Below are 25,666 nucleotides of genomic sequence, written 5' to 3'. Positions count from 1 at the left end.
CCAAAAAATCAGTCATTGAAAACCCTATGGAACGCAATCTACTCTCACACACATGGGGTTTGCCATGAGTCAGAGTCAACTCACTGGCAACTGATTTCTGTTATAGTATCCATACTATGCTTATTAAAATAACTTCTGATGTCACTGTGCTCTTTTTACTTTCGTAGAAGTATAAAAGCTGAATGTCTTAGTTAGCTAGTGCTGCTGTAACAGAAATACCTCAAATGGGTGGCTTTAACAAAATTTATCTTCTCACAGTTTAGGAGGCTAGAAGTCCGGATTTAGAGTGCCAGCTCTAGGGGAAGGCTCTGGAGGAATGTCCTTGCCTCTTTTGAACTTCTGCATCTGCACAATCTTCATGTGGCTTGGCATCTGTCTTCTCCCATCTCTGCTTGTTCGCTTGCTTGTTTAATCTCTTTTATACTTCAGAAGAGAGTGATATAAAACACATCCTACACTACCATATTTTTATGCAAATGATGCATGCCCTCTAAGTTTATTTGCTGACTGTGTCCTCCCCTCACCCTGTGAGGTATTTTCATAAATGCCACTATGCCAATTTATTTTACATGTTGCTGTAAAAAAATTAGCATAGCATGTTTATGAAAATACCTCTGTGGGGGGAGGGCATGGTTGGCAAACAAACAGAAGGCACACATTATTTGCGTTAAAATACAGTAATACTGTCTCATTAACATAACAAAGAAAACCCATTTCCAAATGGGATTATAACCACAGGTATAGGGATTAGGATTTACAGCACATTTTTGGGGGATAGAATTCAATCCATAATACTGAATATGGAGTAAAATAATAAAGCTCAAAAAATAATACTCATGATTTCAATCAACTTCATTCTACTGAGGTCAACTGAGCATCTTACTATTCTTAACAAACTATGAAAAGTAAATAAATAAATAAACTAAAATAAAACTTCTCAGGGTTTATAACTTAAATAGGGAAATAAGGCAGGGAGAATCCTGGTGAGCAATAATTAATTACTTTTTTTCTAAATTAATTATTAAATTGATTATGTGATGGAGCATGAGTGATATAGTTTTGTTTTTGTGAAAATTCCCATTGGCCTACCATATGGCATGAGTTCTGCCGAACAAGGTGAGATAAAACATAGCTTTACATGACATCTTCATTTCTTAGTGCTGGGTGGCTTTAAAGGACAGAAATTAATTTTCTCACTGTTCTGGCAGCTAAAAGTCCAAATCAAGGTCATATTCATGTCCATTCCTTCCTTGTGGGTAGTCCCAGGTGTTCCTTAGTTTCTTGGCTTATAGCTGATCTCATATGACATCTGTCTTCCTCTCTGTGTGCCCAATCTGTGTCTAATCTGCTCTTTTTATAACTCAGAAATGATTAGGTTTAGGACACACCCTACATTGGTTTGGCCTCATTAACATAACAAATAAACTCTATTTCCAAACAGGATTACATCCACAGGAATAGGGGGTTAAGATTCCAACACATATTTTGGGGGGGACACAATACAATTCATAACACATGACAATAATTATTGTAATAATTAAGGTGGCAATAGCTGTTCTAACAACAACAATGCATGTATAATGGCTCAAACACAGTAAAGTTTACATTTTAGTTCCATAAAATCCAAAACAGGTGTTCTGGATTGGTGGATGACTCTCTTCTAAGTGGTGATTCAGGAACCAAACTCCTTTCACCTTGTGGCTTCGCCTTCTTCAATCATGGCATCAAAAGAGTGTCAAACTCTCTTTATTGGTCTGGCAATAAAAAAAAACAGAGAACTTGGAAGATCTTGTATGGGAGGCTTTTGTAGGTCAGACACCTCCAATTCAAAATTCTTGGCTAGGGCTTAGTGGCCACACCCAATTAATTGCAAGAAAGGGAGGAAAATACAGTCTAGCAGTTTATGAGAAATTAAAAAAAAAAAAAAAAAAAGGATTAGTGAACAGGTAGCCAGTTTCTGGCACACCTCTGATCCTTTAAAATAACAACACATTATTGTTAGTTCCAGTGAAGATAAACTCCATGGCTGATGTGATAGCTTGCATGTCAGTCTCCAGAAGAAATGCGTTTCTTTTTTTCAAAGTAAGAGCTTTTAAATAACTGCACTTTGAACTCTCTGAAGTGATGTGTACATTTTGGAAGAAGAGATGGCAGTGGTTCCAGACCTCTTGGAGAATTGCTGCAACCCTGGAGAGAGTGATGGAAGAGAAGTCAGTTCTATCACAAAACTATGTTGGGTCTCTGGCTTACAGACCCAAGTGGGTTGGTTTCTATCCAGACCCAAGAAATGGTCATGCTTGAAAGCAAGTGATCCTATCTAATATGTTCCCATTGGTTTGGCTACTGAGACACAGCTATTTAAGCAGGAGATGAGAAGCACTTTCAAAAAAAAAAAAATCCACTTTTTATTAGTTAATCACTTTTTGTTTTGATCTTTCAATAGAATGTAATATAATCACTTTTATATATAAGCAAATGGCAGTGATATGGGAACGTTTAAAAGAATACATCCAGCCAGATCATGAAAATTTAGAGTCTTGTAAGTAATTTAATAATTTAAAGGATCTCCTACTTATTTAAAACGTGTGCTTATTTCTGGGAGTTATAACAATTACTGTTAAACCTGTTACATTTGCAATTCCACATCTCTGTATTGCTCTGGCTAAGAGTTTTTTTCTTGTCCTCCTTTTTCTTCTTTCTCTTTCTCGTGTTCCTTAACCCCTGCCCCTTAGACTAATAATTTCCCAGTGTGTGAAGCTACTGTCGGTTCCTGAGCTGTAATGAATGTCTCCTCATTAATCAGAGAGCAGAGATCCTGACAGAGATGGCCTCTTTTCTTCCATGAACCAGGTGTCACCATGTTATAGCTAAGTCTTGCCCTGGGTCTTTGATCTTTATTTTTTGTCTACAGCACCCAGATATGATCCACAAGAAAGACACAAGGATTATATAAACAGTGGTGAAAATTGTATGAGGGAGAATACAGAGGCTGTGATGGTTTTGTAAATTAGAAAAGATTAAAACTCTTTTCTGTTGAGGGATGGAGGTCCTTTAATAATTATTCCTTATATACATAGTTCACTTATGACACAGGAAGTTATGAAATTTCTCTGAGAAGCTGAGAAATGCATTTTGCATTTGTTATAATGCGATCATTTTAGTGAATAACTTACTAAATTCATTTCATCCTTCTGGACCTCAGAGCAAATAAGTATCATGAATTATCTCTTGATTTAATACTAAAATAATTTTTTTAAAAAAGTAATTGCTTCTCCAGCCATTTGGTTAAGGAATTCTTGAAATAAAAGTATTTTTATATTGAAATCATAAGTCTGTGAGGAAAAAAAAAAAAGAAAATAAGAAATAAAAATAAAACCTGTATGATACCAAGATAATAACATTTTTTTAAATCAGTGGAGTGGTATATTTTATTGTGGTGGCATAATAGTGAGCAAAATTTGTTCAATCTCTAAGGATTTCATGGACACTGACCTTTTAAATTAATTCTAAATCTTTAAATATCAGCAGTCTGTGGATTTGATCTGGTCTATAGTCCTTTTGCATCATTTATTGTTTTAAAAATCAGAACATTTCACACATAAAATCTTGTTTCTGGCTTCTTTAAAAAAAATCAGGATTTCGGAACACTGGCCTGCAGTGACTCATGGCAACAACTGGCCAGAGCTGAATGAAGATTGCTGTTTTCATATAGGGCATCCTCTTAAGATCACTAGGACGCTAACACTCTGTCTTTACATCAGACTTGATACACTTGTTAACATTACTTCTCTAGGCATTTGAGTTGGCAAGATGATTCATTTAACCATCTGTCATGCAGACTCTTGAGTAGGTTCAAGAGCAGTGGTTCTCATTCTTCATATCCTTCTACTCTACATCAGGAGTTCCAGGGTGGTGCAAACAGTTAACACACTCAATTGCTAACCATTAGAGTTGGATGTTGAGTCCATCTGGGGTTGCCTTGGAGGAGGGGCCTGGCCATCTATTTCTGAAAAATTGGCCACTGAGGACGCTAAATGACACAATTCTACTCATGCATGTGCTAGGTCATCATGAGTTGGAATCAATTTGATAGCAACTTTTTTTTTTCACTCTGCATCTAATAACGTGGTGAATGTCCTCTAAAGGAAGAAAAGCTCCCTTGGGCGGTTATAGATGGTATACCAAACCAAAACTAAACCCTTTGCAGTCAAGTCAATTCCTACTCATGGCGAACCCATGTATTACAGGGTGGAGCTGGACTTCACGGGTTTTTCTTGGCTGTAATCTTGTGGAGGCAGATCACCAGGCCTTTGTTCCATGGCATCACTGGGTGGGTTCGAGCCATCGACCTTTTGGTCGGTAGCTGAGTGCAAATTGCTTATGGTATAGGCTGCATTATACATAAGCCTTACCCTTCTCTCTTCCACTCAGGAAAGAATATATAAGAATGATATTAATGAAGGAGTTTGAGGGATAACCCTAAATTATCTAAATTTTACTTTTTAAAAAAGTAAATTACTTTAATAGTGTGGTCTCAATTATTAATGAGCTGCCTGGGACACACCTCACCAATGCCAAAGATGTACCACAGCATCACAGAAAAAGGGTCATGGTTGCTTGGATGGGTGAAGTGAACTTGTGGTGAAATAAATACCCTGAGACACTACAAAATTCAAACTTGCTTTGAGTATGGGTGGTCCTAATTCTGACTTCTTCCTCCTCCAATCATCCTGAAAATGGATAGGCCAGGTCATAGAAGGGAAGCAAAGAAGGTGTTTAAGTGATTTAAAAAGAAAAACTGTAACTAAAGAAAGAAAGAGGTGCAAAGAGTAAGATAAGAAACTCTAGTGGAAATCACCCAATTTCCATGGCATTTACAAGAATATGAATTAGCAGTTAGGTACTTAGTATACATCAATCTGTGACAGTCCCTAAATTCAAAGAATTATGATTTCGTCCTGAGTTCCACAATGTTTCAGGGGTAAAATCCTTTGCAAATCACATGTTTTAAAATTCTTTCTTTCTCTATTCCCTTTCCTTTTTTACTTCTCTCATTATATGAAAATGCTTGTTCTTGTACAACCTGAAATTCTAAAGCAAGTGACTTAAATTTTGCCTAGGAGATATTTTTACGAAAAATCCTAGTTTGCTTAATAAAATTATCTGAGCCATACTCATACGTGGGGAGTCACTTACTGTTGTGAGAAGAAGCATGAAAGGAAATACCTTTGTCCTTGTTTCTGACTTCTTCGGACTATACTGGAAAGTGGGTTTTAACAATCCCTAATCCAAGAGGGGACAGAGTAGTGGTTAAGAGTATAGACTCTGGGGTCAAACTGCTTAGGTTTGAATTCCAGCACTGCTAATTTCCTATGTGACTTTCGAAAAGTTAGTTTACATGTCTGGACATTCATTTCCTAATCTGTAAAATGAAGGTAACAAATAAGGCTTACTTGCACCACCCAGGGACTCCCATAGAGTTGTCGTGCGTATTAAATGAATTAGTAAGTGAAACGCTTAGAAGACTGCTTGACACATAGTACGTTTTTTATTACTGTTTACCCTGCCAGACATCTGAAAAACTAATCTGTATAAGGTGTTAAAACTGTGCTTCCCAATGTGGTAGCTGATAGTCACGTAGCAATTTAAATTCAAATTAATTAAAATTAAAATATAGTGAGCGGGCTAGAGCAAGACGGCGGCTGGAAGCAGCGGCGGAGTCGGTCCCTCTAAAAAAACACCAAAAGAAAGAAAGAAAGAAAGAAACCAAAACTGACAGTAAGAACTTTATCAGAACTCTGAAAACCGAGGGAAAAAAGGCAACATCTAAACGGTAGGAAAGTTATTTTGTTTTCTACTTGCTTGTGCCCAACTCCCTCCGCAAATGTGTTTGTACCTACACAAAGCATCAGTGGCCCACACTCTGAAGAGAGGGGACTGGTCTGGCTCTCCACGGAGCAGAGCGGACTTCATTTGCAAATGATCGTGCGTGTCTGTTCTAACGTGTCTGAGCCTGCCTGAAGGACTGAAGCAAAGTGCTTGTTTCAGTTTGGCCTGTCTAAGAGCAGCGCTGAATGGCAGGCGGAGGGTTGGGGGGGATGATTTAAGGCTGTAGCCGGGTGTAGCCACCCAGGTGGAAAGAGTGCCATTGTTATTATTGGCTGCCATCCCCGCTCATAGCAGCTGCATGTGTGTCGGAATGGAACTGTGCTCCATGAGGCTTTCGATGCCATTGATCTTCGGAAGTAGATTCGCAGGGCACTGCTGGGTGGTTTCTAACCACCAGCCTTTTCTTTAGTAGTTGAGCGCGTTAACATTAACGGTTTCCTCGTAAACACTAGACACCTAAAGACTTAAAGGAGACGGTAGGGAGAGAGTTTCTTTTGGAAAGAAGAAACATTACTAGGCCAGCTTCAGATTGAAATTAAGAGCAGGAAATGCTGATATGTGGAGTCCAAGGATGAGGTTGGCATTTCCTGGAACCAGGACAGGAGCAAGAAGGAGAGCAGTGGTCATGAGTCTAACGAGTTAGTTTCACTTGGTTATTGAGTTACCAACTTATAAATATGTGTTTGTGTCTCTTTCTGTAGCTAAACTTGTTGCATCTAGTAGATTCCGACTCATAGCGAGTGTACAGGACAGAGTAGAAGTGCCTCATAGAGTTTCCAAGGCTGTACTCTTTATGGAAAGAAGCCCTGGTGGCGCAGTGGCTAAGCACTCAGCTGCTAACTGAAAGGTTGTCGGTTTGAACCCACCAGCTGCTCTATGGAAGAAAAGACCTGGCTATCTGCTCCTGTGAAGATTACAGCCTAGAAAGTTCTATAGGGTAGTTCTACTCTTTCCTGTAGGGTTGCTATGAGTTGGAATTGACTCCAGAGCAAAAAACAACAACAATCTTTATAGAAGCAGACTGCCACATAGTTCTGCAGAGTGGCTGGTGGGTTCGAATTGCCAATCTTTTGGTGAACAGCCAGGGGCTTAAACTCTGCGCCTGTTATTCTTGCAAATAAGAAATATTAGTAAGTTTATACACATAGTATACTGTATATGGGGCCCTGGTGGCACAGTGGTTAAGTGCTCAGGCTGCAAACCAAAAGGTTGGCAGTTTGAATCCACCAGCCGCTCCTTGGAAACCCTGTGGGGCAGTTCTGCTGTGTCCTATAGGGTCACTATGAGTCGGAATCAACTTGACAACAACGGTTTTTTTTTTTGTTTTGTTTTGTTTTTTATACTGTATATACATCCTATGAGTGATTCCCTAAGAACAAACCAGTTTTGAAGGCAAAATAAATCCTTAAGTTGGCAATTTCAACATGTGTAGTGCTTTTACCCTTGCTAGGAGATCCAAATATTACTTTGTTTGAATACTACCCAATAATATTTTCTGGCATTTTACAGTGTTCAAATATACTCTATAGAGTACAGTTCTTTGTGAATAATACTAAACTTTTTTATTCAATAATTTTTGATATTCAATAATATCAAGTAGAGAGTTGAAAGTGTTTTAAGAAACATAAGGGAAATCAGCTCGTTGTCAGCTATGTTTTAAATCACAATAAACCATGCATTTATTATTGTATCTTTTTTTAACAGAAAACTTCTGAAACTTTTAGTATAGCCCTATCACAGAAAAATGACTCGTCTTTATTATTTTGGTCACTTATTTACTATTACATAAATAATGTTAATGAAAAGTATAGAATAATTTACAATATTGAGAACTCCCTAAAATTTGCAGGAATTCCAAATTTTTGTTCCCAGATGCCAAAGATTGATATCTATCAGGACTTTGGAAACACTTATCTATTCTCACAGGAAGTTAAAATGAAGAAATACCTGTGAACACAGCAGAAAAACTGAGTAATCAAATCTCTAGGGTATAGTTGGAGTAATGCCCATGTTACTACCTCTGCTCAATGTAAATTAATGTTTTTAACTCTTGTGATAGCAATATGCGGGAACTGAGGGACTATTCTATTCTGTAAGGGTTGAATACAAATTAAATGAAAGGCTTAAGGTTAAATTGCCAGGGCACTTGCTAGGAACATCAGACATAGTGGGACAGATTGTACACCCGTGGAATTAACTTCAAATATTGTTCAAACTAGGTTGATTTCTAAGGCTGAGGTGGTTTGTCATGAACGAAGGTACAGCCCTCCTTGACTCAAAAGAAGTTCAAGTTACGCCAAGTGCATCTCTTAGGAGAACAGGGACTCCTTCTGCTATTAAAGCCCTTAGGAAACATTCCTCTGGAGGCCTTGATCATCTCATGGGGGTAGGCTAGATACAGGAAGCTTTATAATGCTGCTTTTAATAGCCGAAGGGTTATTTTTCAGACTGAAAACCCTGAGAAGTATGAAGCAGCTTTCAGTGGTGCAGACATCCCTCCACCTTCCTCAAAGTTGTGTTTTACATGATTACATGGTCAGCAAGTAATCTGGCTTGAGTTGGGTCTATGTGAAGACCAAGAGAGGGATTACTTGGCAACTGAGGGTGCCTTACAGTTCTGTCATTATGTGAAATAGGATAAAGATGAAAATGAAGAGTTTTGGTGTTGTAGCAAGTGGGCTAGACTAGAAATGAAGAGATCTGAGCTCTTGTCTTGGTTCTCCGTGCCATTGGATGTCACTTATTCTCACTGACTTTGAAGGTCTTCTTCATGCAATCAGAGGCTGAGCTGGATGATCTCTTTGAATGACTGTATCAGAAAGGACTTTAATTTTCACTGCCACTGCCTTAGTTCAGGTCTTTATGTACTCTGCTTTGGCTGTTCCAATTTTCTCCTGGTTTCCAGTCTCATATTCCTGTACTCCGTCTTCCACATTAACATTAGATATCTCTCTAAAATACAGATCAGATCATTTCACTATTCTTCTTCCAACCCTTCAATGGTTTTCAATTTCTTATATGAAATTAAGTAAATTTCTTTTGTGTGGCATCTAATGCTCTTTATGATTTGGTCCCCATTTACATCTGCAGCCTTGTTGCTCTTCACCCCTTGTAAATACCGATGGTTACTCCCTACTTCTCCAACTAAAAGACTGAATTATGTGAAATTGACTGATTTTGCTCCGGTCTTACTTTTAATTTTGCCTTATACATATTTACACCAGCTGTTACACCTGAAAGGAATGCCCTTTCTCACCATTTTGCATCTAGTATTCTTCCATTCATTCTACAAAATCCAACTGAAATTCTTTCTTTGACTTTTCTACAAATGAAGAGTTGATCATCTCTGACTTTATGTCACCATTATATCTAGCACATACTTCTATGTGATTGTACTTATCATGCTATATTAAAGTTATTTTGCATGTGTTTTTCCTTTATAAACAGTCATTGAATTATATACATTATTATATGATATATGTATGTAAAATGTTTTGTATATCTAATGGTTACTACCAGATAGCAACCACTCAGTACGTTAGTTGAAGTACTATCACTAATAGATGTAAGCTCCTTGAAGGCAGGGACCGTTGTATACTCAGCCCTAATCACAACATCTGGAACAAATTAGATGGTCATTAAATATCTACTAAACAAATGAATGTTAAACAGATTAATAAATGTATTAATAGTTTTTGATTTGAGAATATCAACCAAAGTCTATCTCATCTATATAGTTACTGCTATTCTATTATACTTTTTAATTAGTAGATGATAATATGATAGGGAGGGTAATTTATTTTTAAATATTGTATTAGTTTAACTTGATTGAGGGAAAAGTTGTATTAAAAACATTAATTCTCCTTTTAAGTCATTCATACTTAGAAAATGGGCTTCAAAGATGGTTCTTTTATGCCTCTCAGTAGACACTGCACTCAAAATCAGACAGGTTTTAGCTCTTGTTGTGCCGTGTGTATACATTATATATGTATATATGCATGTATATATTTATATATATGTTTGAGTATACATGCATGTATACATATATATGTACATATACATATACATAGATATATTGGTTGTTTTCTTTTAGTCTTAATTTTATCTTGGATATATGAATCCAATATTCCCATCCCAAAGCCTCCATTGACTATAATTACGGTTTAATCAGTTTTTGGTGGCAAGAAAGAAAAGCAAATCTCCTCTACATTTTTGTTAATGTTATGAATTAGCAGGAGATATTCAGAAATAGAGTTGCTACATGTTGTTTGAAAATTGTTTACAGCAAATAATGAACAAAGCAAATCAGATTGCCAAAGGCCTAGCTGTTGAGAAAGTGTAGCACATTATTAATTAAAATACAAGTCAGCTTTTCCAGCACTTGTAGCCTGTGGGTATCGAATGTACTCCACTTGATTGAATCAGGTAGTGGCAGCACAGGCATTTTTTATTTTGTGCTGGAAGGAATAACAAAAATGTAAAGCTATTTTCTGCTACTTCATTTGAAAAAATATTATTTTGGAACGAAGGCCTACCAGCTGCAGCAGACAGGCAGAAATAATATAAAATCTACATTATACCCTCACACTGTAATTTTCATCGAGGGGTCTACAACCTCAGATACATGGCATTGTGTTATAGGCAGACCTTTGTCTATGGCCAAGGAAACAGTTTCCATGGAGATGCAAGGCATTTGACAATGGTCACTGTTTTGGTGAAGAAAATTAATCCAAGCAGGATATCAGTTTATAGTTATAAGGAAAAAAATTTTTTTTCTGTTCAGGGGAAGGGGAAGAAAGAGTTGAGAAGTAGCATAGAAGAAAAACATATCTGCCTCTCGGGTATTCTTTTTTACATGCTGAAGTCAGTGAAATTTTGAGAAAACACAAACTATGTTTCCAGTTTCAATGCTGATGGGGATTCTCAGGTGAAAGAAAAAATAGTAAAGAGAACATGATCTTTTATAATACACTTAAATAGTTAGTTTACCCCTAGGATAAGTCAGGAAAAGAAATAATGCTGAGAGTGGTTTTTTGTTGTTGTTTGTTTTGTTTTTTTAAATAATTAGAACACTATAAACATTTTGGGTTAATTAAACTAGGAGCCAATGCTTTTTAACTCTGCCTTGTTCCTAGCCCTTCTTGGACAGAGACTCTTTTCCTTTATCCCCACATTTTCATTATCCCAACATCTGGGAAAATAATTGAAATGTAATACATTTCCGTAAGTGTTTTTTGAACGTCATGGACGCATCAAACTGTGATGCTCCATAGAATGACAAATATAATAATTTGAAGGAACTTTGAATGCTACCTAGAGAGTCCGCTCCACCCAAGTCACAGCTTCTCTCTTATTTCAATTTAGAAGATTTTGAACAATTCATTAACACTTTCAGTCTACTCACGTTGAAGTGAGCATTTAGAAATGTTAGAGCAGTTTATAAAAAAGCCAAATGAAGAAAAAGACTTTGAAATAATGGGGAGAAGCACTGTTAACAAAAGGTAAAACAGAGAGAGTGAAATGCCTCTTTGACCCGTGGGAGTTTGGTTCAGGTAACCATCCCCACTATCTTTGTCCCTCTGGATGGAGTTAGTCATCCCTGGCCATTGGACTGGACTTCGTCCAGTATTCTACCCATAGGTTGTTGTTGTTTAAATGCCATTGAGTTGACTCTGGCTCATAGCGATCCAGGTACAACAGAAAGGAATGTTGCCCAGTCCTGTGCCATCCTCACAATTGTTGCCATTTTGAGCACATTGTTGCAGCCACTATGTCAGTTCATTTCATTAAAGTTCTTCCTCTTTTTCATTGACCCTCTACTTTACCAAGCATGATGTCCTTCTCCAGGGACTGGTCCTTCCTGATAACATGTCCAAAGTACACAAGACAAAGTTATGCCATCCACACTTCTAAGGAGCGTTCAGGCTGTACTTCTTTCAAGATGGATTTGTTCGTTCTTTTGGCAGTCCATATCATATTCAGTATTCTTCACCAATTCTTCATTGGTCTTCCTTTTTCACTGCCCAGGTTTCGCATGCATATGAGGTGATTAAAAATACCATGGGTTGGGTCAGGCGCACCTTAGTTCTTAAAATGACATCTTTGCTTTTTAACACTTTAGGAGGTGTTTTGCAGCAGATTTGCCCAATGCAATATGTCGTTTGATTTCTTGACTACTGCTTCCATGGGTGTTGATTGTGGATCCAAGTAAAATGAAATGCTTGACAACTTCAATATTTTCTCCATTTATCATGATGTTGCTTATTGGTCCAGTTGTGAGGATTTTTGTTTTCTTTATGTTGAAGTGTAAGCCATACTGAAGGCTGTAGTCTTTGATCTTCATCAGTAAGTGCTTCAAGTCCTCTTCACTTTCAACAAGCAAGGTTGTGTCATCTGCATATTGCAGGTTGTTAACGAGTCTTCCTCCAGTCCTGATGCTGTATTCTTCTTCATATAGCCCAGCTTCTTAGACTCTTTGCTCAGCATACAGATTAAATAAGTATGGTGAAAGGAGACAACCCTGATATACACGTTTTCTGATTTTAAAACATGCAGTATGCCCTTGTTCTGTTTGAACGACTGCCTCTTGGTCTTTGTACAGGTTCCACATGAGCACAATTAAGTGTTCTGGAATTCCCATTCTTTGCAAACTCATCAGTTAGACAATGTTATAGTAGGCACCAATAGATCAGATTATCCTCTAACCCTTGCAAGCAGATCTCCTGAGTTTAAATTAGTGCATTCTGGGAGCTTTTAAATTCAGGCATTAAATGAAGCAAATTGTAGCAACCAAATTCACTGAATTCTGCTCCCTGTTTCAATCCAGTTCTGCCAAGTTTGAATTCATATTCATTGTTTGAGAGGTAGTTCTTAACCTGAGAGTTTAGTGAAACTTTGTTCATAATTGAGGAAGTTTTTCCTGAATAAGAAAAGGAAGCTTCTCACTGACCTAGGTTCACAATGGCTTGACATTTTCCTTTGGCCTAGAATGGTGTCAGCTATGTGCTAGCCATGCAGCCATAGTGGGAAGAGGAAGTGGCTGATGTCTTGGTTCCAGAAGCAGCGTCCCTCTAGCCTGCTTATACCCTACCTTAGAAGGGGCTAATCTGCAAGGGCAAACTACATTTTCTTCTTCCCTCCCTTTTCCTTCTTTCCTTCCTCCCCTCTCTCTCTTCCTGCCTCCCTCCCACCCTTTTTTCTCCCTCTCTTCCCCTTCCTCCCTCCCTCTCTTCTTTCTTTTCTTATAAAATACATGCTAAATATGCGCCCCCCGTCCTCTTCTCTCATTCCTTCTTTGTAGTACTCCATATGATGTCATTACATGTTTTTTCCAATCATTTTTAATTCATTGTCTCAATATTCCCTCCAGTATTCCTGCCTACCCTATTCCTTTATTGTTTTTTTTAGGTACACAGTGAGTGGTTCTTTCTTCCTTCCAAATCCTTACTCTGCCAAAATAATTTCCTTAGAAATCAAGGGCACATGTGCAAGATTGTAATTTGGCCAGTGATATAGGAGTGATCACATTTTTTTCTCTCCTTTCCCTCAGACTTTTAAACTGTTTGCATGGCCATGAGACAACAGGCAGTTTTCAAAGCTCTTTTGGCCTTTCTTGTTTTTCACTTCCTCTCTCTTGTGGGAATGTAAATCTTCATTGCTATGGAGCGACTGATTGTGACCTTATGTGTTAGCAGTTCTGTTCCCTGAAAACTAAAAATAGGCCTTAATCTTCTCAACATGTGAGGATCCAAAAGGGGCTCTTTGATTAATAGTTGCCTATATGCAAGGGCATCAGTGTCTCCTTAGAGGAGACTGGGGAGAGGGGGCGGTGAGGAAGGGATGCAGGCGAATGAGAGGCCAAGCTGCAGCATTACCATATGCTATGGATGACTTGTTTTGTCCCCAGAGTCCAGCTTTTTCCTGACTTCTGTGCTCCATTTAGAAGGCCACTTCTGTAGGCAAACACTGTGATAAATACACTACCAAACATAGGCTACATATTTTGCTTTGATTTTGAAACTTAATTCAATTATTTTATTTTACATGTCAGTTATCACAAACTGTACATAGCCACATTTCATTGCTTAACAGAATTCTAGAGAACTTAGTACTCAGTGGTGCTGTAGTAATGAAATAAACAATATCTCCCCCCCCCAAAAAAAAAAGAACCTAGGCATCAAAGCATCAAATTCCAAATTATAATCTTCTTCTTTTTTTTTAATCACTGGTTGCCTTTGCAAGGGTGAATGAGATTCCAAATGCTGGTAGTTCTGATAGGCTCAACACCTGCCCATATTTGAAATCCACATTCAAGTACACATTGGGTCAAACCCTAACCAGATGTAGGTACACAGCCAAGTTATTGGATTTCTTGATGATGAATAGAAAGCAGACAATGCACCTGTCTGGTTGCAGAAATGATTTGCATAAAAATGAAAGAACAGTACACATGCTTATGTAAAGTGTTGATTAACAGGATCACTTATATATATGTAAAAAAAAACAAAAACAAAAACAACCCACACAATACAGTTTTTCTAAATGAAGCCATGTGCAGTGTTATAAAAACACTCACACACATTTGCTGACAATTAGGGAATGTGTTGATAGGCAGGGTCCATGTTAAAAGATTAGATTTCCTGGCACATTTATTCTCTGAAGAAGTGAAACACAGTAGTATGTCAGTCAATTAGATATTAGATTAGTGAGGGTACTGATTGAGAATGTTGTTTGCCATTTGATCTCTTGTGCTTGAGGTGGAAGGAGGGGGTGAAGATTAGGAAGCAAACTCCCCATGAAGACATGAGATACCTGAAGAGCAACGCTGTTTGTACTGAACATGAGGGCTCCACATGGGTTATATGGCTGGCATAAACTGTTTTTTGAGAATCTTATTTCTCAGCTCAAATCAATTGACTTCAAGAGGAGCTCCTCAAAGACAGTAACTGTTTATGGCGTGAAGAAAAAATGAAAGAAAATACACGGTAGTTGTGTTTTGTTTTGAAATCTGAACATTCCTTCAGGCTTTTCCTGAAGTCTCTCTTGTGTGGGCTTATCTGTGTGGAACAGCCCTTTCTCTATCCTGTAGGTCACCAAGCTGTTTACATTTAAATCTTTCTGGAGAGCCTTTCTTTTTGTTCCAACTCATGTATTTTCTAGAGCATCTTTCTAGTGATACTCTGGTTGGAAATGCATTTAAACAATTGGCCTTATATTTGTACCTTATTTATAACATGAAAATATACCTAATAATTAGACCAAGTGTAAGAGGTAACGTAAAATTTAAAATTATACTCAGTATCATCCTCATCACCATAAGCAAATATCTAGGTTAGGTTTTTTTTTTTTTTAAGTGAAAAAAGCTTGTGAGTGGCCATCTAAGATGCATCAATTGGTCCCAACCCACCTGGAGCAAAAGAGAATGAAGAACACCAAAGACACAAGGAAAGTATTAGTCCAAGAGACAAAAGGGCCACATAAACCAGAGACTCCATCAGCCTGAGACCAGAAGAACTAGATGGTGCCCGGCTACCACCAATGATGGTCCTGACAGGGAACACAACAAAGAGTCACTGACAGAGGAGGAGAAAAGTGTGGTACAGAACTCAAATTCACGTAAAAAGATCAGACTTTATGGTCTGACTGAGAATAGAGGAACCCTTGAAGCCATGGCCCCCAGACACTGTTTTAACCCAAAACTACAACCATTCCCAAAGCCCACTCTTCAGACAAAAATTAGACTTGGCTATAAAACAGAATACTCGTGAAGAATGTGCTTCTTAGTTCAAGCAGCTACACGAGACCAGATGGTGGCTCCTGTCTGTAGGCAGGATGAGAAGGCAAAAAGGGATGGGAGTGGTTGGATGGACACGAGAAACCCAGAGTGGAAAGTGGGAGTGTGCTGTCACATTATAGGGATTGCAACTTGCATCACATAACAATATGTGCATAAATTTTTGCATGAGAAATTAATTCCAGCTATAAACTTTCACCTAAAGCACAATTAAAAAATAAATAAATAGAGCTAATATAAGACAGCTGCTTTACAGTTTAGAGTATGAATAGCAGCTCCACCATAAAAAACCAAAAAACCCTTACAGTCTAGTTGATTCCAACTTACAGCGAACCTATAAGACGGAGTAGACCTGCCCCATAGGGTTTCCAAGGAGCAACTGGTAGATTCGAACTGCAACCTTATCCTAAATACTACTTGAGACTTCACCTGCCCAGAGGCACAAATTCCATTATCTCTCTTCTCTCCTATGGGCCACCCCTCACCTGTTACAGTCATAAAACTTCCAAAGTTCTTACTTTTGACGAAGGACCAGTCACATTTGTTCTTATTTTACTGGTACAAATGTACTCCTTGCAGTGTACTCCACTTCTATCTGAAGAAATTCTCCTGGAGTAAGTTGCTCCACGTTTGTTGCAGACTCCTAAGCCTAAAGCTAGAGGGTCATCCATGCAACCCAGAGAGTGCAAACAATCTCTGACCTCTCAGTGGTGCTGAAGTTTGTTGCTCTTCTTCACTGTTCAGGCCAGAGCCCAGATGGTAGAATCCACTGGAGCTGAAACTAGTTGCCCCAGTTGCATCTCCATGTTGCTGTTACCTCGATCAGAACTAGAGGCTTTGGAATACAGGTCAAACTTGGACAGCTTGAGAAGTCCTGCTTGTCTCTGTTGCCACTGCTGGCTTAGACAGTATGTTTCTGCTTTTTCTGTTGGGGTGCCACTATCTGTTTGCCACTGCAGATCCATTATCTGTTCTAAGTGCCATGCTCTGTGACCTGGGTGCTGTTATCCATGGACTTCATACACAAGTCCCCTTACCCTTTGGCTTCTGTTTGGCCTTGACCACTAAGGGTCACTGGTGGATGCTTGGGAGGGTAGGAAAAGAGAAAAGTCAGGGTGTTTATTCCTCCTCATTCTACATTCCTCCATTCTGGGCTGTGGTTTTTATTGGCTACACTTTTCTGTGTTAGATCATGGTTCCTCTTTGTTTCTCTTCTCCCACAATTATAGCTTTCAGTGGCTTAGAAGAATACTGTATCCTACCCTTGACCATCAGACCTAAGGGTCGTCATAATTTAGCACCATTGCTAACTTCTGAGTTCTGCCATTCCTCATTGGTTCCCTAAGCTTACCCCACATCTCTGTAAATAGTTCCTTTATTAAATTATTTTTAATTATCTCCTTTGAATATGCCATTTGTAACCTACCAGGACTGATAACTCTATAAAACATCACGGTTGGGACTGATACTTTTCTTACATTATACCAACAACTCTAATGTAGGGGCCAGTCCACTGATATCATTTTACTCTCAAGGAGGTTTATCTCAGGACTTTATTGATTTCCACTAGACCTTATTGTAGATTTCCTGGGCCACCCTAACTGTTTCCAGTAATTTTGAATCTAATTCAAGTGGTTTTCAGGAGTGGTACCACACCTCAATCTCCCAACTGACCTCTGTGCTTACCCAAATTGGCCAACCCCTTCCAGCAACTTTTAGGTTACATCAATTATTTAAAACACCAAAAACAAAAAACAAAACAAAACAAAAAAAACCAAAAACAAACTCAAACCCATTGCCCTCGAGTTGATTCCGACTTATAGCAACCCTACAGGACAAAGTAGAACTGTCCCATAGAGTTTCCAGGGAGCAGCTGGTGGAATCAAACTGCCCGCATTTTGGTTAGCAGCTGAGCTATTAACCACTATACCACCTGGGCTCCATATCAGTTATTTAGCTGACTAAAAATAAATAGATATTAATTATCAGGAAAATGCAAGTCAAAACCGTAATGAGATACTACTTTATAGCCACTAAGATGACCATAGTCAAGAAGACAGATAATAACGAGTTTTTGTGAGGATGTGGAGAAATTGGAACTTATACACTGCTAGTAGGAATGTAAAATGATGCAGCCACTTTGTGAACTTTCTCAAAAGGTTAAACATAAATTTATCATATGACACAGTAATTCCACTCCTAGGTACATAGCCAAGCGAAATAAAAACTTATGTCCTTATAAAAACTTGTACATGAATGCTCATAGCAGCATTATTAATAACTTAAGAAGGAGAAACAATCCAAATGTCCATCTACTGATGAATGAATAAACAAAATGTGGTATATCAATACAATCAAATATTCTTTGGCAATAAAAAGGAATGAAGTACTGATGGAGCTTGAAAACATGCTAAGTGAAAGAAGCCAGTTACAAAAGGCCATGTATTGTATGACTCCATTTATATGAAATATCCAGAATAGGCAAATATATAGAGATAGAAAGCAGATTAGTGGTTGCCTAGGGTTAGGGGGGAGGAAGTTGGGAGAGGGTAATGGGGAGTATCTAATGAGTACAGGTTTCTTTTTGAGGTGATGAACGTGTTTTAAAATTGTGTTGATTGCACAACTCTTAATATACTAAAAATCATTAAATTATATACTTTCAAAAGAGGTATTTTATGATATCTGAATTGTATTTCATTAAAACCATTATAAAAGTAGATAAATGGATAGATTTATGGATAGAAACATGGATAAATAATAAAAACATACCTCATCTGTTAATTGCTTTACTACATATATACTTGGTAAGGAAGAGGAAAGACATGCTAAGCAGGTGGAACTGCTTGAGCTGTGAAGAGGAAGCAGAAGCTGAAATGAAGTAAAGATGGGTAGAAGGAAGAAAGGAAATACAAGATTAGAAAAGTAGATAAAAAAAACCCTGAATCTCCTGGTGCCCTTGCCAGGCACTTGAGCCATTTTTATGATATCATCCTAGATCAATGTTAGTAAGTTTTCTCCCTTTGATACACTCTTAAACATACAATCACTATATAAAAATAACCGAGGATTTGTGAAAAGAAGAGGAGGTATGGATTTCCAAAACAGTTATGAAAAGCTAATCTAATAAGATACATGCCACCATGTAAATATAATTTATCCAAATCTTCCACTCCTTATAATAAAAAGCCTTAGCCTCCTTGGATTATTTCACATTTGATACTAAAATGAAAGGGTGAAAAGCAGGAAAAAAAATTGAACTGGGAATGCTAAACAAATTCTGTAGTAATTTTATTCTTACTCAAAATAAAACTAGTGTTTATAACACAAGTGTTTTCCAGATGGCCATACAAATGAAGGCTCAGGAACACACTACACGCCATATTATTGTTGTTTAGTATTTAGTGAGCACTCACAGCATGCAAGGCACTGAAAAAGTAAACTATATCCCTAGATATGCAAATTGTAACATAAAAAGCATAGAAAGTCATATTATCTACTCTCTTTGATGGATTAATAAGGGATGCAATATTTCACAGGTTAGGGCTCAATCATTTAATATTGGTGCCGGGAATATACCTTGTTCGAATTAACCAGTTTTCTTTATCCCTTCTCTTTTCCAGGATGTATTTCCTGATATATTTTTAACATCTTTATGCCATAGTGCAATCCCTGATATTAAAATTCCATCAATAAAGATTTAAAAAGTATACAGCATTATAAATGACTAAGATTTTCTTAGAATTTTATTTTACTAAAATACTCCTTTCTGATGATACTTTTAAATCTGCATCATTGGCATAAGCCCTTCCTTGGCAGAGGGCTGGGTAACCAAGATAATGTTGAAGATCATAAATGTAGTATTGCTAATGGAGAGAGCAGCCATTTTTCAAACTTTTAATACTGAGAGATTCTTAATGACAGGTAGAGACAGAAAATTATTTACTAAATTGACATAAGTCCCATTTCATTTCTTAGCCCCAGGCTGACTTAGAGACTGACAGGAAACTTGTAAAAGGCCTGTTAGGAAGGATGAATCTTCATAGGCTTCTATAACATTATTCATTATAATGAGGGAAGACAATTACACCAATAACGTACCTAAGCTGCCATGTACTGGAATTGTCTACAAGGGTGCATATCTCTTGGAGTTTGAAGCTTCCTCATGGGATACTGTGATAAACGCTTATATGGGTGAAGCAAATATTAGTTTGAGTTGATTATACAGTAGGGATAAACAGAGAAGAGAAAGTCTCAAAATTAATTTAAAAGATTAGCAAAGAGGATAAACCCAGATGCTAAAGCTCACCTCTGTCTACTAGATAAGACCCAAGAAGCTTACGCATATTGTTTTCATTTCTCTGCACAAAGAAGAATTTTAAAAGATGAAACATTAACATTTGTAAATGAATTTTCAGAGCTTTTCCTTTTTTTTTTTGGAAGAATGGGATAAAAACTTGTAAGTTAAGTTACTCTTCCTCTATACTCTTACACTGCAATTTTAAACCTGACATCTACAAAGTGCATTGAAAAAGATAAATCCAGTTATGTTTTATAAGTCTTTAGCATAACATCAATGATTTCTAATAGCAATAATCATTTTAAGCTTTGCTAGGCTTTTAGTGGATTTCTTTTGCAATTTTTGTTGCAGCAGGAGGCAGGTACTCCGTATTATTGTGATTTTTTTCATCATAATTTTATTATGATTGTTACTGTTAAAAAAATATGCATCCTTGATTCCACAGTCCTCTAATTTACTCATTAGAGAGAGTGATGGCCTAAGATAGCTACTGTTTTGGTGACATGCTGACAAGTGGTGACAGTAATAGACAATTTACAGCAAAATTTGCATATCATTGGCTTCTAGGCATATATTTATCCTATATTCTACATGTGACTGTCATATATTTCTGTATATGCACACTATGTTTGTGATAAGGCTTAAGATTTTATTTTTCAAACCTGAATCAAGATCAAGAAAATACAAGTGCTGGAACATTAGTGAACTGAGTTGGCAAGTCCCTGATAGGAACAGCAAGAGAAAAAGGCTGCTCAGCTTTTGGGTTGTTCTTTCTTGGGATTTCTCGGTACTAACTACTAGTTTCTAGTATCTAATTACTCAGGATGGCACATTGCATCTCTAAGGTGTTGTGTATTTTTATTAATTTATTGTGTTAATGATAGAAGACTACCCTAATTATATAAAAGGTACAAAGAAGATATTTAGATATAAATTCATATTGAAGATAATTTGGATACTGTTATCATTTTGAATTTCTCAGCAGCTTTTTTTGGTACCACTCTGGAAGTTTTTGCAGCATTCCTTTTGGAGGGGCCAAGCTAATTCTTAAAAAAATGCTGATTACCCAGAATCCAGCCTCTGAAACTCCCTTGCCTGTTACATCCTGCTACCTCTCCTTCATTACCTATCTTGTCCTTAATAACCTCTGTGAGGAGAATATTATACAAATGTGATTGAAACCATCTTCTGATTTGAAGTGGGCTCATGGCATTCTGAACGTGAAAAAAATAAATAAAAGAAGAGAAAGTAAGTAAAAGATAAGCAAGAAGGAGAAGAAGAAAAAGAAGAAGAGAAGGGGGTGGTGGAGGGGCAGAAGGAAAAAAAAAAGATGAAGAGGAGGTTACCACCCCTACCACCTGAAGTCTCTAAGAAACTGTGGATCAGAAGAAAACCTTATGACTTAGTAATTTTTTTTAAAGTATGATACTGTTGAATGATGGACAAAGATCTTCCATTGTGTTTGTGTTGCACATGCAACTAGAACTTGCTTTCCATTTTCCTTTCAGGATTCTCTTTCACCTGTGTGAACATCTCCCTTCTACCACTAATGTCTTTTTCTAGGCCCTCTCCATTTTATATCTGACAAGGTCTCTTCCTGGGATGTTGTTGGCCTTCCCAAGAGTCTTCTTAAATTTTAACTGATTATCCAGGAACAGCTGAAGTGCTACCTCCTCCATGAATCTTTCCTTGTTTACTCCTGTCGTCACTGCTCTCTCTCATCTCTGAAATCCTACAGCATTAAAATTTAAAATGCATATAGAATGTCTACATAAAATGTAGTAATTAATTCCAAACTCTTTCTGTCTACATTAACCTCTTGAGCATTATTTTTGGTTTTCTAAACCATGTGGTTTTTGGAGATCTGGGATCCAATTTTCTACTTATTTTATATATCTCATAACTTAGTACATAATAGACAATAAATATATGTTGATCCATTGTCTTATTAATGATCATATACTGTGCTTCCTTCACTATGGATTTCTTTGTCAACAAAGAAATCAACATATGGGGTTTTATGAACTTATTGTGTATCCACCACTTATCCTGTTAATGTAGAAAAATAGATGAGAAGATTATCATTATTGTCTCCAATTCATCGTATACATGCAGAAACAGGGAAAGCAAAGAACAACATAAAACAGTCTAACCAAGGTTCAGAGTGTGGGTTTTGGAGATCATCCACCAAATGATGGAATATGTTCTTCCAAAACTATGAAGGGATATAATTGTTTTCTTCTAGCCTTGGGTAAGTAAGAGGGTGGACAAGAGGTCTCACTAGTAACTGCGTATGATTTTCTTAATAAAACAAAAAAATACAAGGTAGATAGGAATGAAGTGGTAACTCTTTTCTAATAGTGATTCTACCATCTGGTTAGATGCTACTACTGTATTTCTCTAAAGGAACTATATATGTCACTTCTCTTTCAAACAATTTTTTATGAAGAAGACAAGATGAAAATAAGGATTTTATCCTTTCTATACCAGTGAGGTCATGGTGGAGGTGGAGGGTGGGAAGGAGCAGTATCCCCTACAGATAGCATCCTCATTATCCTGAAACTTGGGCTCTTTATGTAGAAAGTGATTTTGAGGGAGAGCCATTAACAAAGAAAAGAAGAGGTTGTTATTTCCAGAGAGCTTAGTAAAACAGGTGGAAAGATTATGATAACCATGTAATCCACCTACTAGTATAACACAAATAGAAACTTTCTGTTACAGCTGAAGAATATAAATAGAAGTAAATGGTACCATTATTATATAAATAAATGAGTTAATCAGTCACTGACGAAGTATACTCTGTAATCAAAATGTTTTTCACGTTAAGATTAATTTCATGTAATACAAGTGTAAATATTACATAAACCCCTTTGACATTGAGTTATACTTCAGAAGACAAAAAGGGCACTTTCAGCAGCCAAAGAATGGCAGTCAGGAACAATTCTCTTGGATTTCAGGGTCTGGGTGGCCACTAACCAAAAATCTGGGAATGTTTGGAAAATCACAGTATAGATCTTCATTGTCCAATAAGGTAGCTACTAGCCACAAGTGGCTACTTAAATTTAAATTAACCAATAATAAAAATTCAGTTTATCTGTCACAACAGCCACATTTCAACTATTCAGTAGCCACATATGACTAGTGGTTGCCGTCTTGGACAGTGCAGCTATAGAACATTTCCATTATCATGAATAGTGCTCATAGTGCTAGTATAGGCAGAATTGAATGAAAGGAGCAAACGCCCTGGAACTGAAACTGTTTGCATCTTCCAAGCATGAAACATACCAGACAGTATGCATTAGCGGTTAGAAGCATTGAAAATTGAACAGATATTTCTCCTTCTGGACGTATAAATAATTATGTTGTTGTTGGGTGCCATAGAGCTGATTTTGACTCATAGCAACCCCATGTGATAGAGTAGAACTGCCCCATAAAGTTTTCCAGGCAGTAACCTTTATGGGAACATATCAACATGTCGTTCTCCCGCAGAGCTGCTGAGGGGATTTGGACCACTAGCCTTCAAGTTTACTAGTAGCCAAGTGCTTAACCATTGTACCACCAGGGCTCCTTATAAATAATTATAGCACATAGCAAATGTGTGTGCATTGGTGTTAGGCTTTCACATTTGACTAGAAAACCATTAATCCTGAGCACCATGTTGACATAAAGATCCACCAAAGAAGAGCACGTATATAGCCGGTTCATTACACTCACTTACCCTTTGGCTTGTATGCTCAAGCCAGTCTCACCCCAAAACAGTGGAATTCTGCTCTCCCTCTGGCAAAGAAAGGATGATAACTGATAAAATAGCCAGGCACACCAGAACACAAAATGGTGTTATGTGCCAGAATTAAGCCAGAATGGAGGAATCCAGAGATGAAAGCACTTTGATTTTACATTTATGTTAGGAGTTGATTAGTTATAGACGAGTTGGAGCTTCTATATGGGTAACAGACATGGGACTGTGACTCGTATGCATCGAGTTAATGCCAAAAGACAGCTGCGGTTCTTTTCAGATGGGAAAACTCTCACAGGGCACTTGCTGAGAATTCCTCAACACAAACATTATTGTGATGGTTTCTTGATCCATGTATTAGCTTCTACTTTGAATAGATTTTCCAGAACTAAAAATCCAGGAAAAAGATGAACTCCCGAGGGATTCAGAGTCTTACACTTCAATGAGAGGCTTTACTCTCTGGGAAAATATTGGCGAATATCCACAATCTTATTTTATTACCAGATGTGCAGTTTTAATTTCTTTTATGAAGACAAGGCCATAAACTTCCTCAAAGACAATGTCCCCTTACATGGCCTAATGATTTTCAAGAGTTTAAGAAATCCTAAATATGGAAAATATGAGAGAACGAGTCTGTATTTGCTCCTTCTTCCCCACCTACGTGCAGAATAGTGAACAAATAAGTATTATTAATAATTCTTAGGCTAGTCATGTGAAACTATAAAATCTGCACTTTATGGTGAACAAGAGAAGGCATTTTATAAAGAAAAGGACACAATCCACCATTCTTTGATCCATTTACAAACAAATTGTTTTCAAGACAGGGCGTCCAATAACTGCTATTGCCTTTCTTCCCTACCTGGGAACTTTGCGAATGGTGCCCAAATTGAAGTTCTTCATAATCTTTGTTTGCTTTTTTTTCAATTTAGAGTCATCCAAACAATTACCAGGATAGCAGACTGAAGCCATTCTATCTTCTTTCTCATTTTATAAGTTTTTCATAAAATCAGAGAATATTAAAGCTAGAAGAGATCTTAACATCCATCTAATCTGAATCCCTCCTTTCATGGGTGAGAAGAATCTTAAGGAAGGATAGATACTAGGAATTTGTCAGCTGGAGAAAAAACATAGTCTGGAATCTGGTCTCCTAGTTCTTGGTCAGTGCTCTCCTATTTCTCCATAGTGTAATCTGTAGATCCATCATAAGACTCTTAGAGTTGATTGCAACTTGTAGTGACCCTATTGGACAGAGTACAACTGCCCCACAGGGTTTCCAAGGAGCAGCTGGTGGATTCGAACTGCCAGCCTTTTTGTTAATAGCCAAACTCTTAACCACTGTGCTTCTAGGGCTCCAAAACCCATTGCTATCGAGTGGATTCCAACTCATAGAGCAACAAGGAATCCCCACACTGTTACATTTATAGTGCAGTTCAATGGCTTTCTCTTAAATATGACCTTTTAGGCTTCGGGTTTATAATTCTGCCAAAATGATTAGCTAGGCCACAGTTTTGCAAGGGGCTGGTCAGTATACTATGGAAATAGGTTGTCTAAAATGACCCAGTAGGATTAAGTGACCTTGCAGGAATTGGTTGATTAGTATACAAATTGAGTGACTGTGGTCTACCCAGGAGATAGTCAGCTTGTGGTCTGGCTGGGAGGGCCATGCCTTGAAATTGAATATAAAGGCCAATCCCACAGAGATTGAGGGGGACATCACTACCATGAAGCAGAGCACATCCTTTAGACTCAGGAGTCCCTGCACTGAGAACCTCCTAGACCCAGGAGAGAGAGAGTTGTAACACTGAAGACAACGAGAAACAGCAGCAACCACAGCAGAGCCCAGCAGCAGAGAAGTGGCAGCAGAAGTATGAGTGGCAAGAACCATGGGACCATCAGATGGCTGCTGGGGTCCTTGCCAGCCCATAGAGAGAGAGAGAGCTGAGCACTT

This window comes from Trichechus manatus, unplaced genomic scaffold (assembly GCF_000243295.1).
Source record: "Trichechus manatus latirostris isolate Lorelei unplaced genomic scaffold, TriManLat1.0 scaffold00036, whole genome shotgun sequence".
Classification (NCBI taxonomy): domain Eukaryota; kingdom Metazoa; phylum Chordata; class Mammalia; order Sirenia; family Trichechidae; genus Trichechus; species Trichechus manatus.
This window is presented reverse-complemented; position numbering follows the sequence as displayed.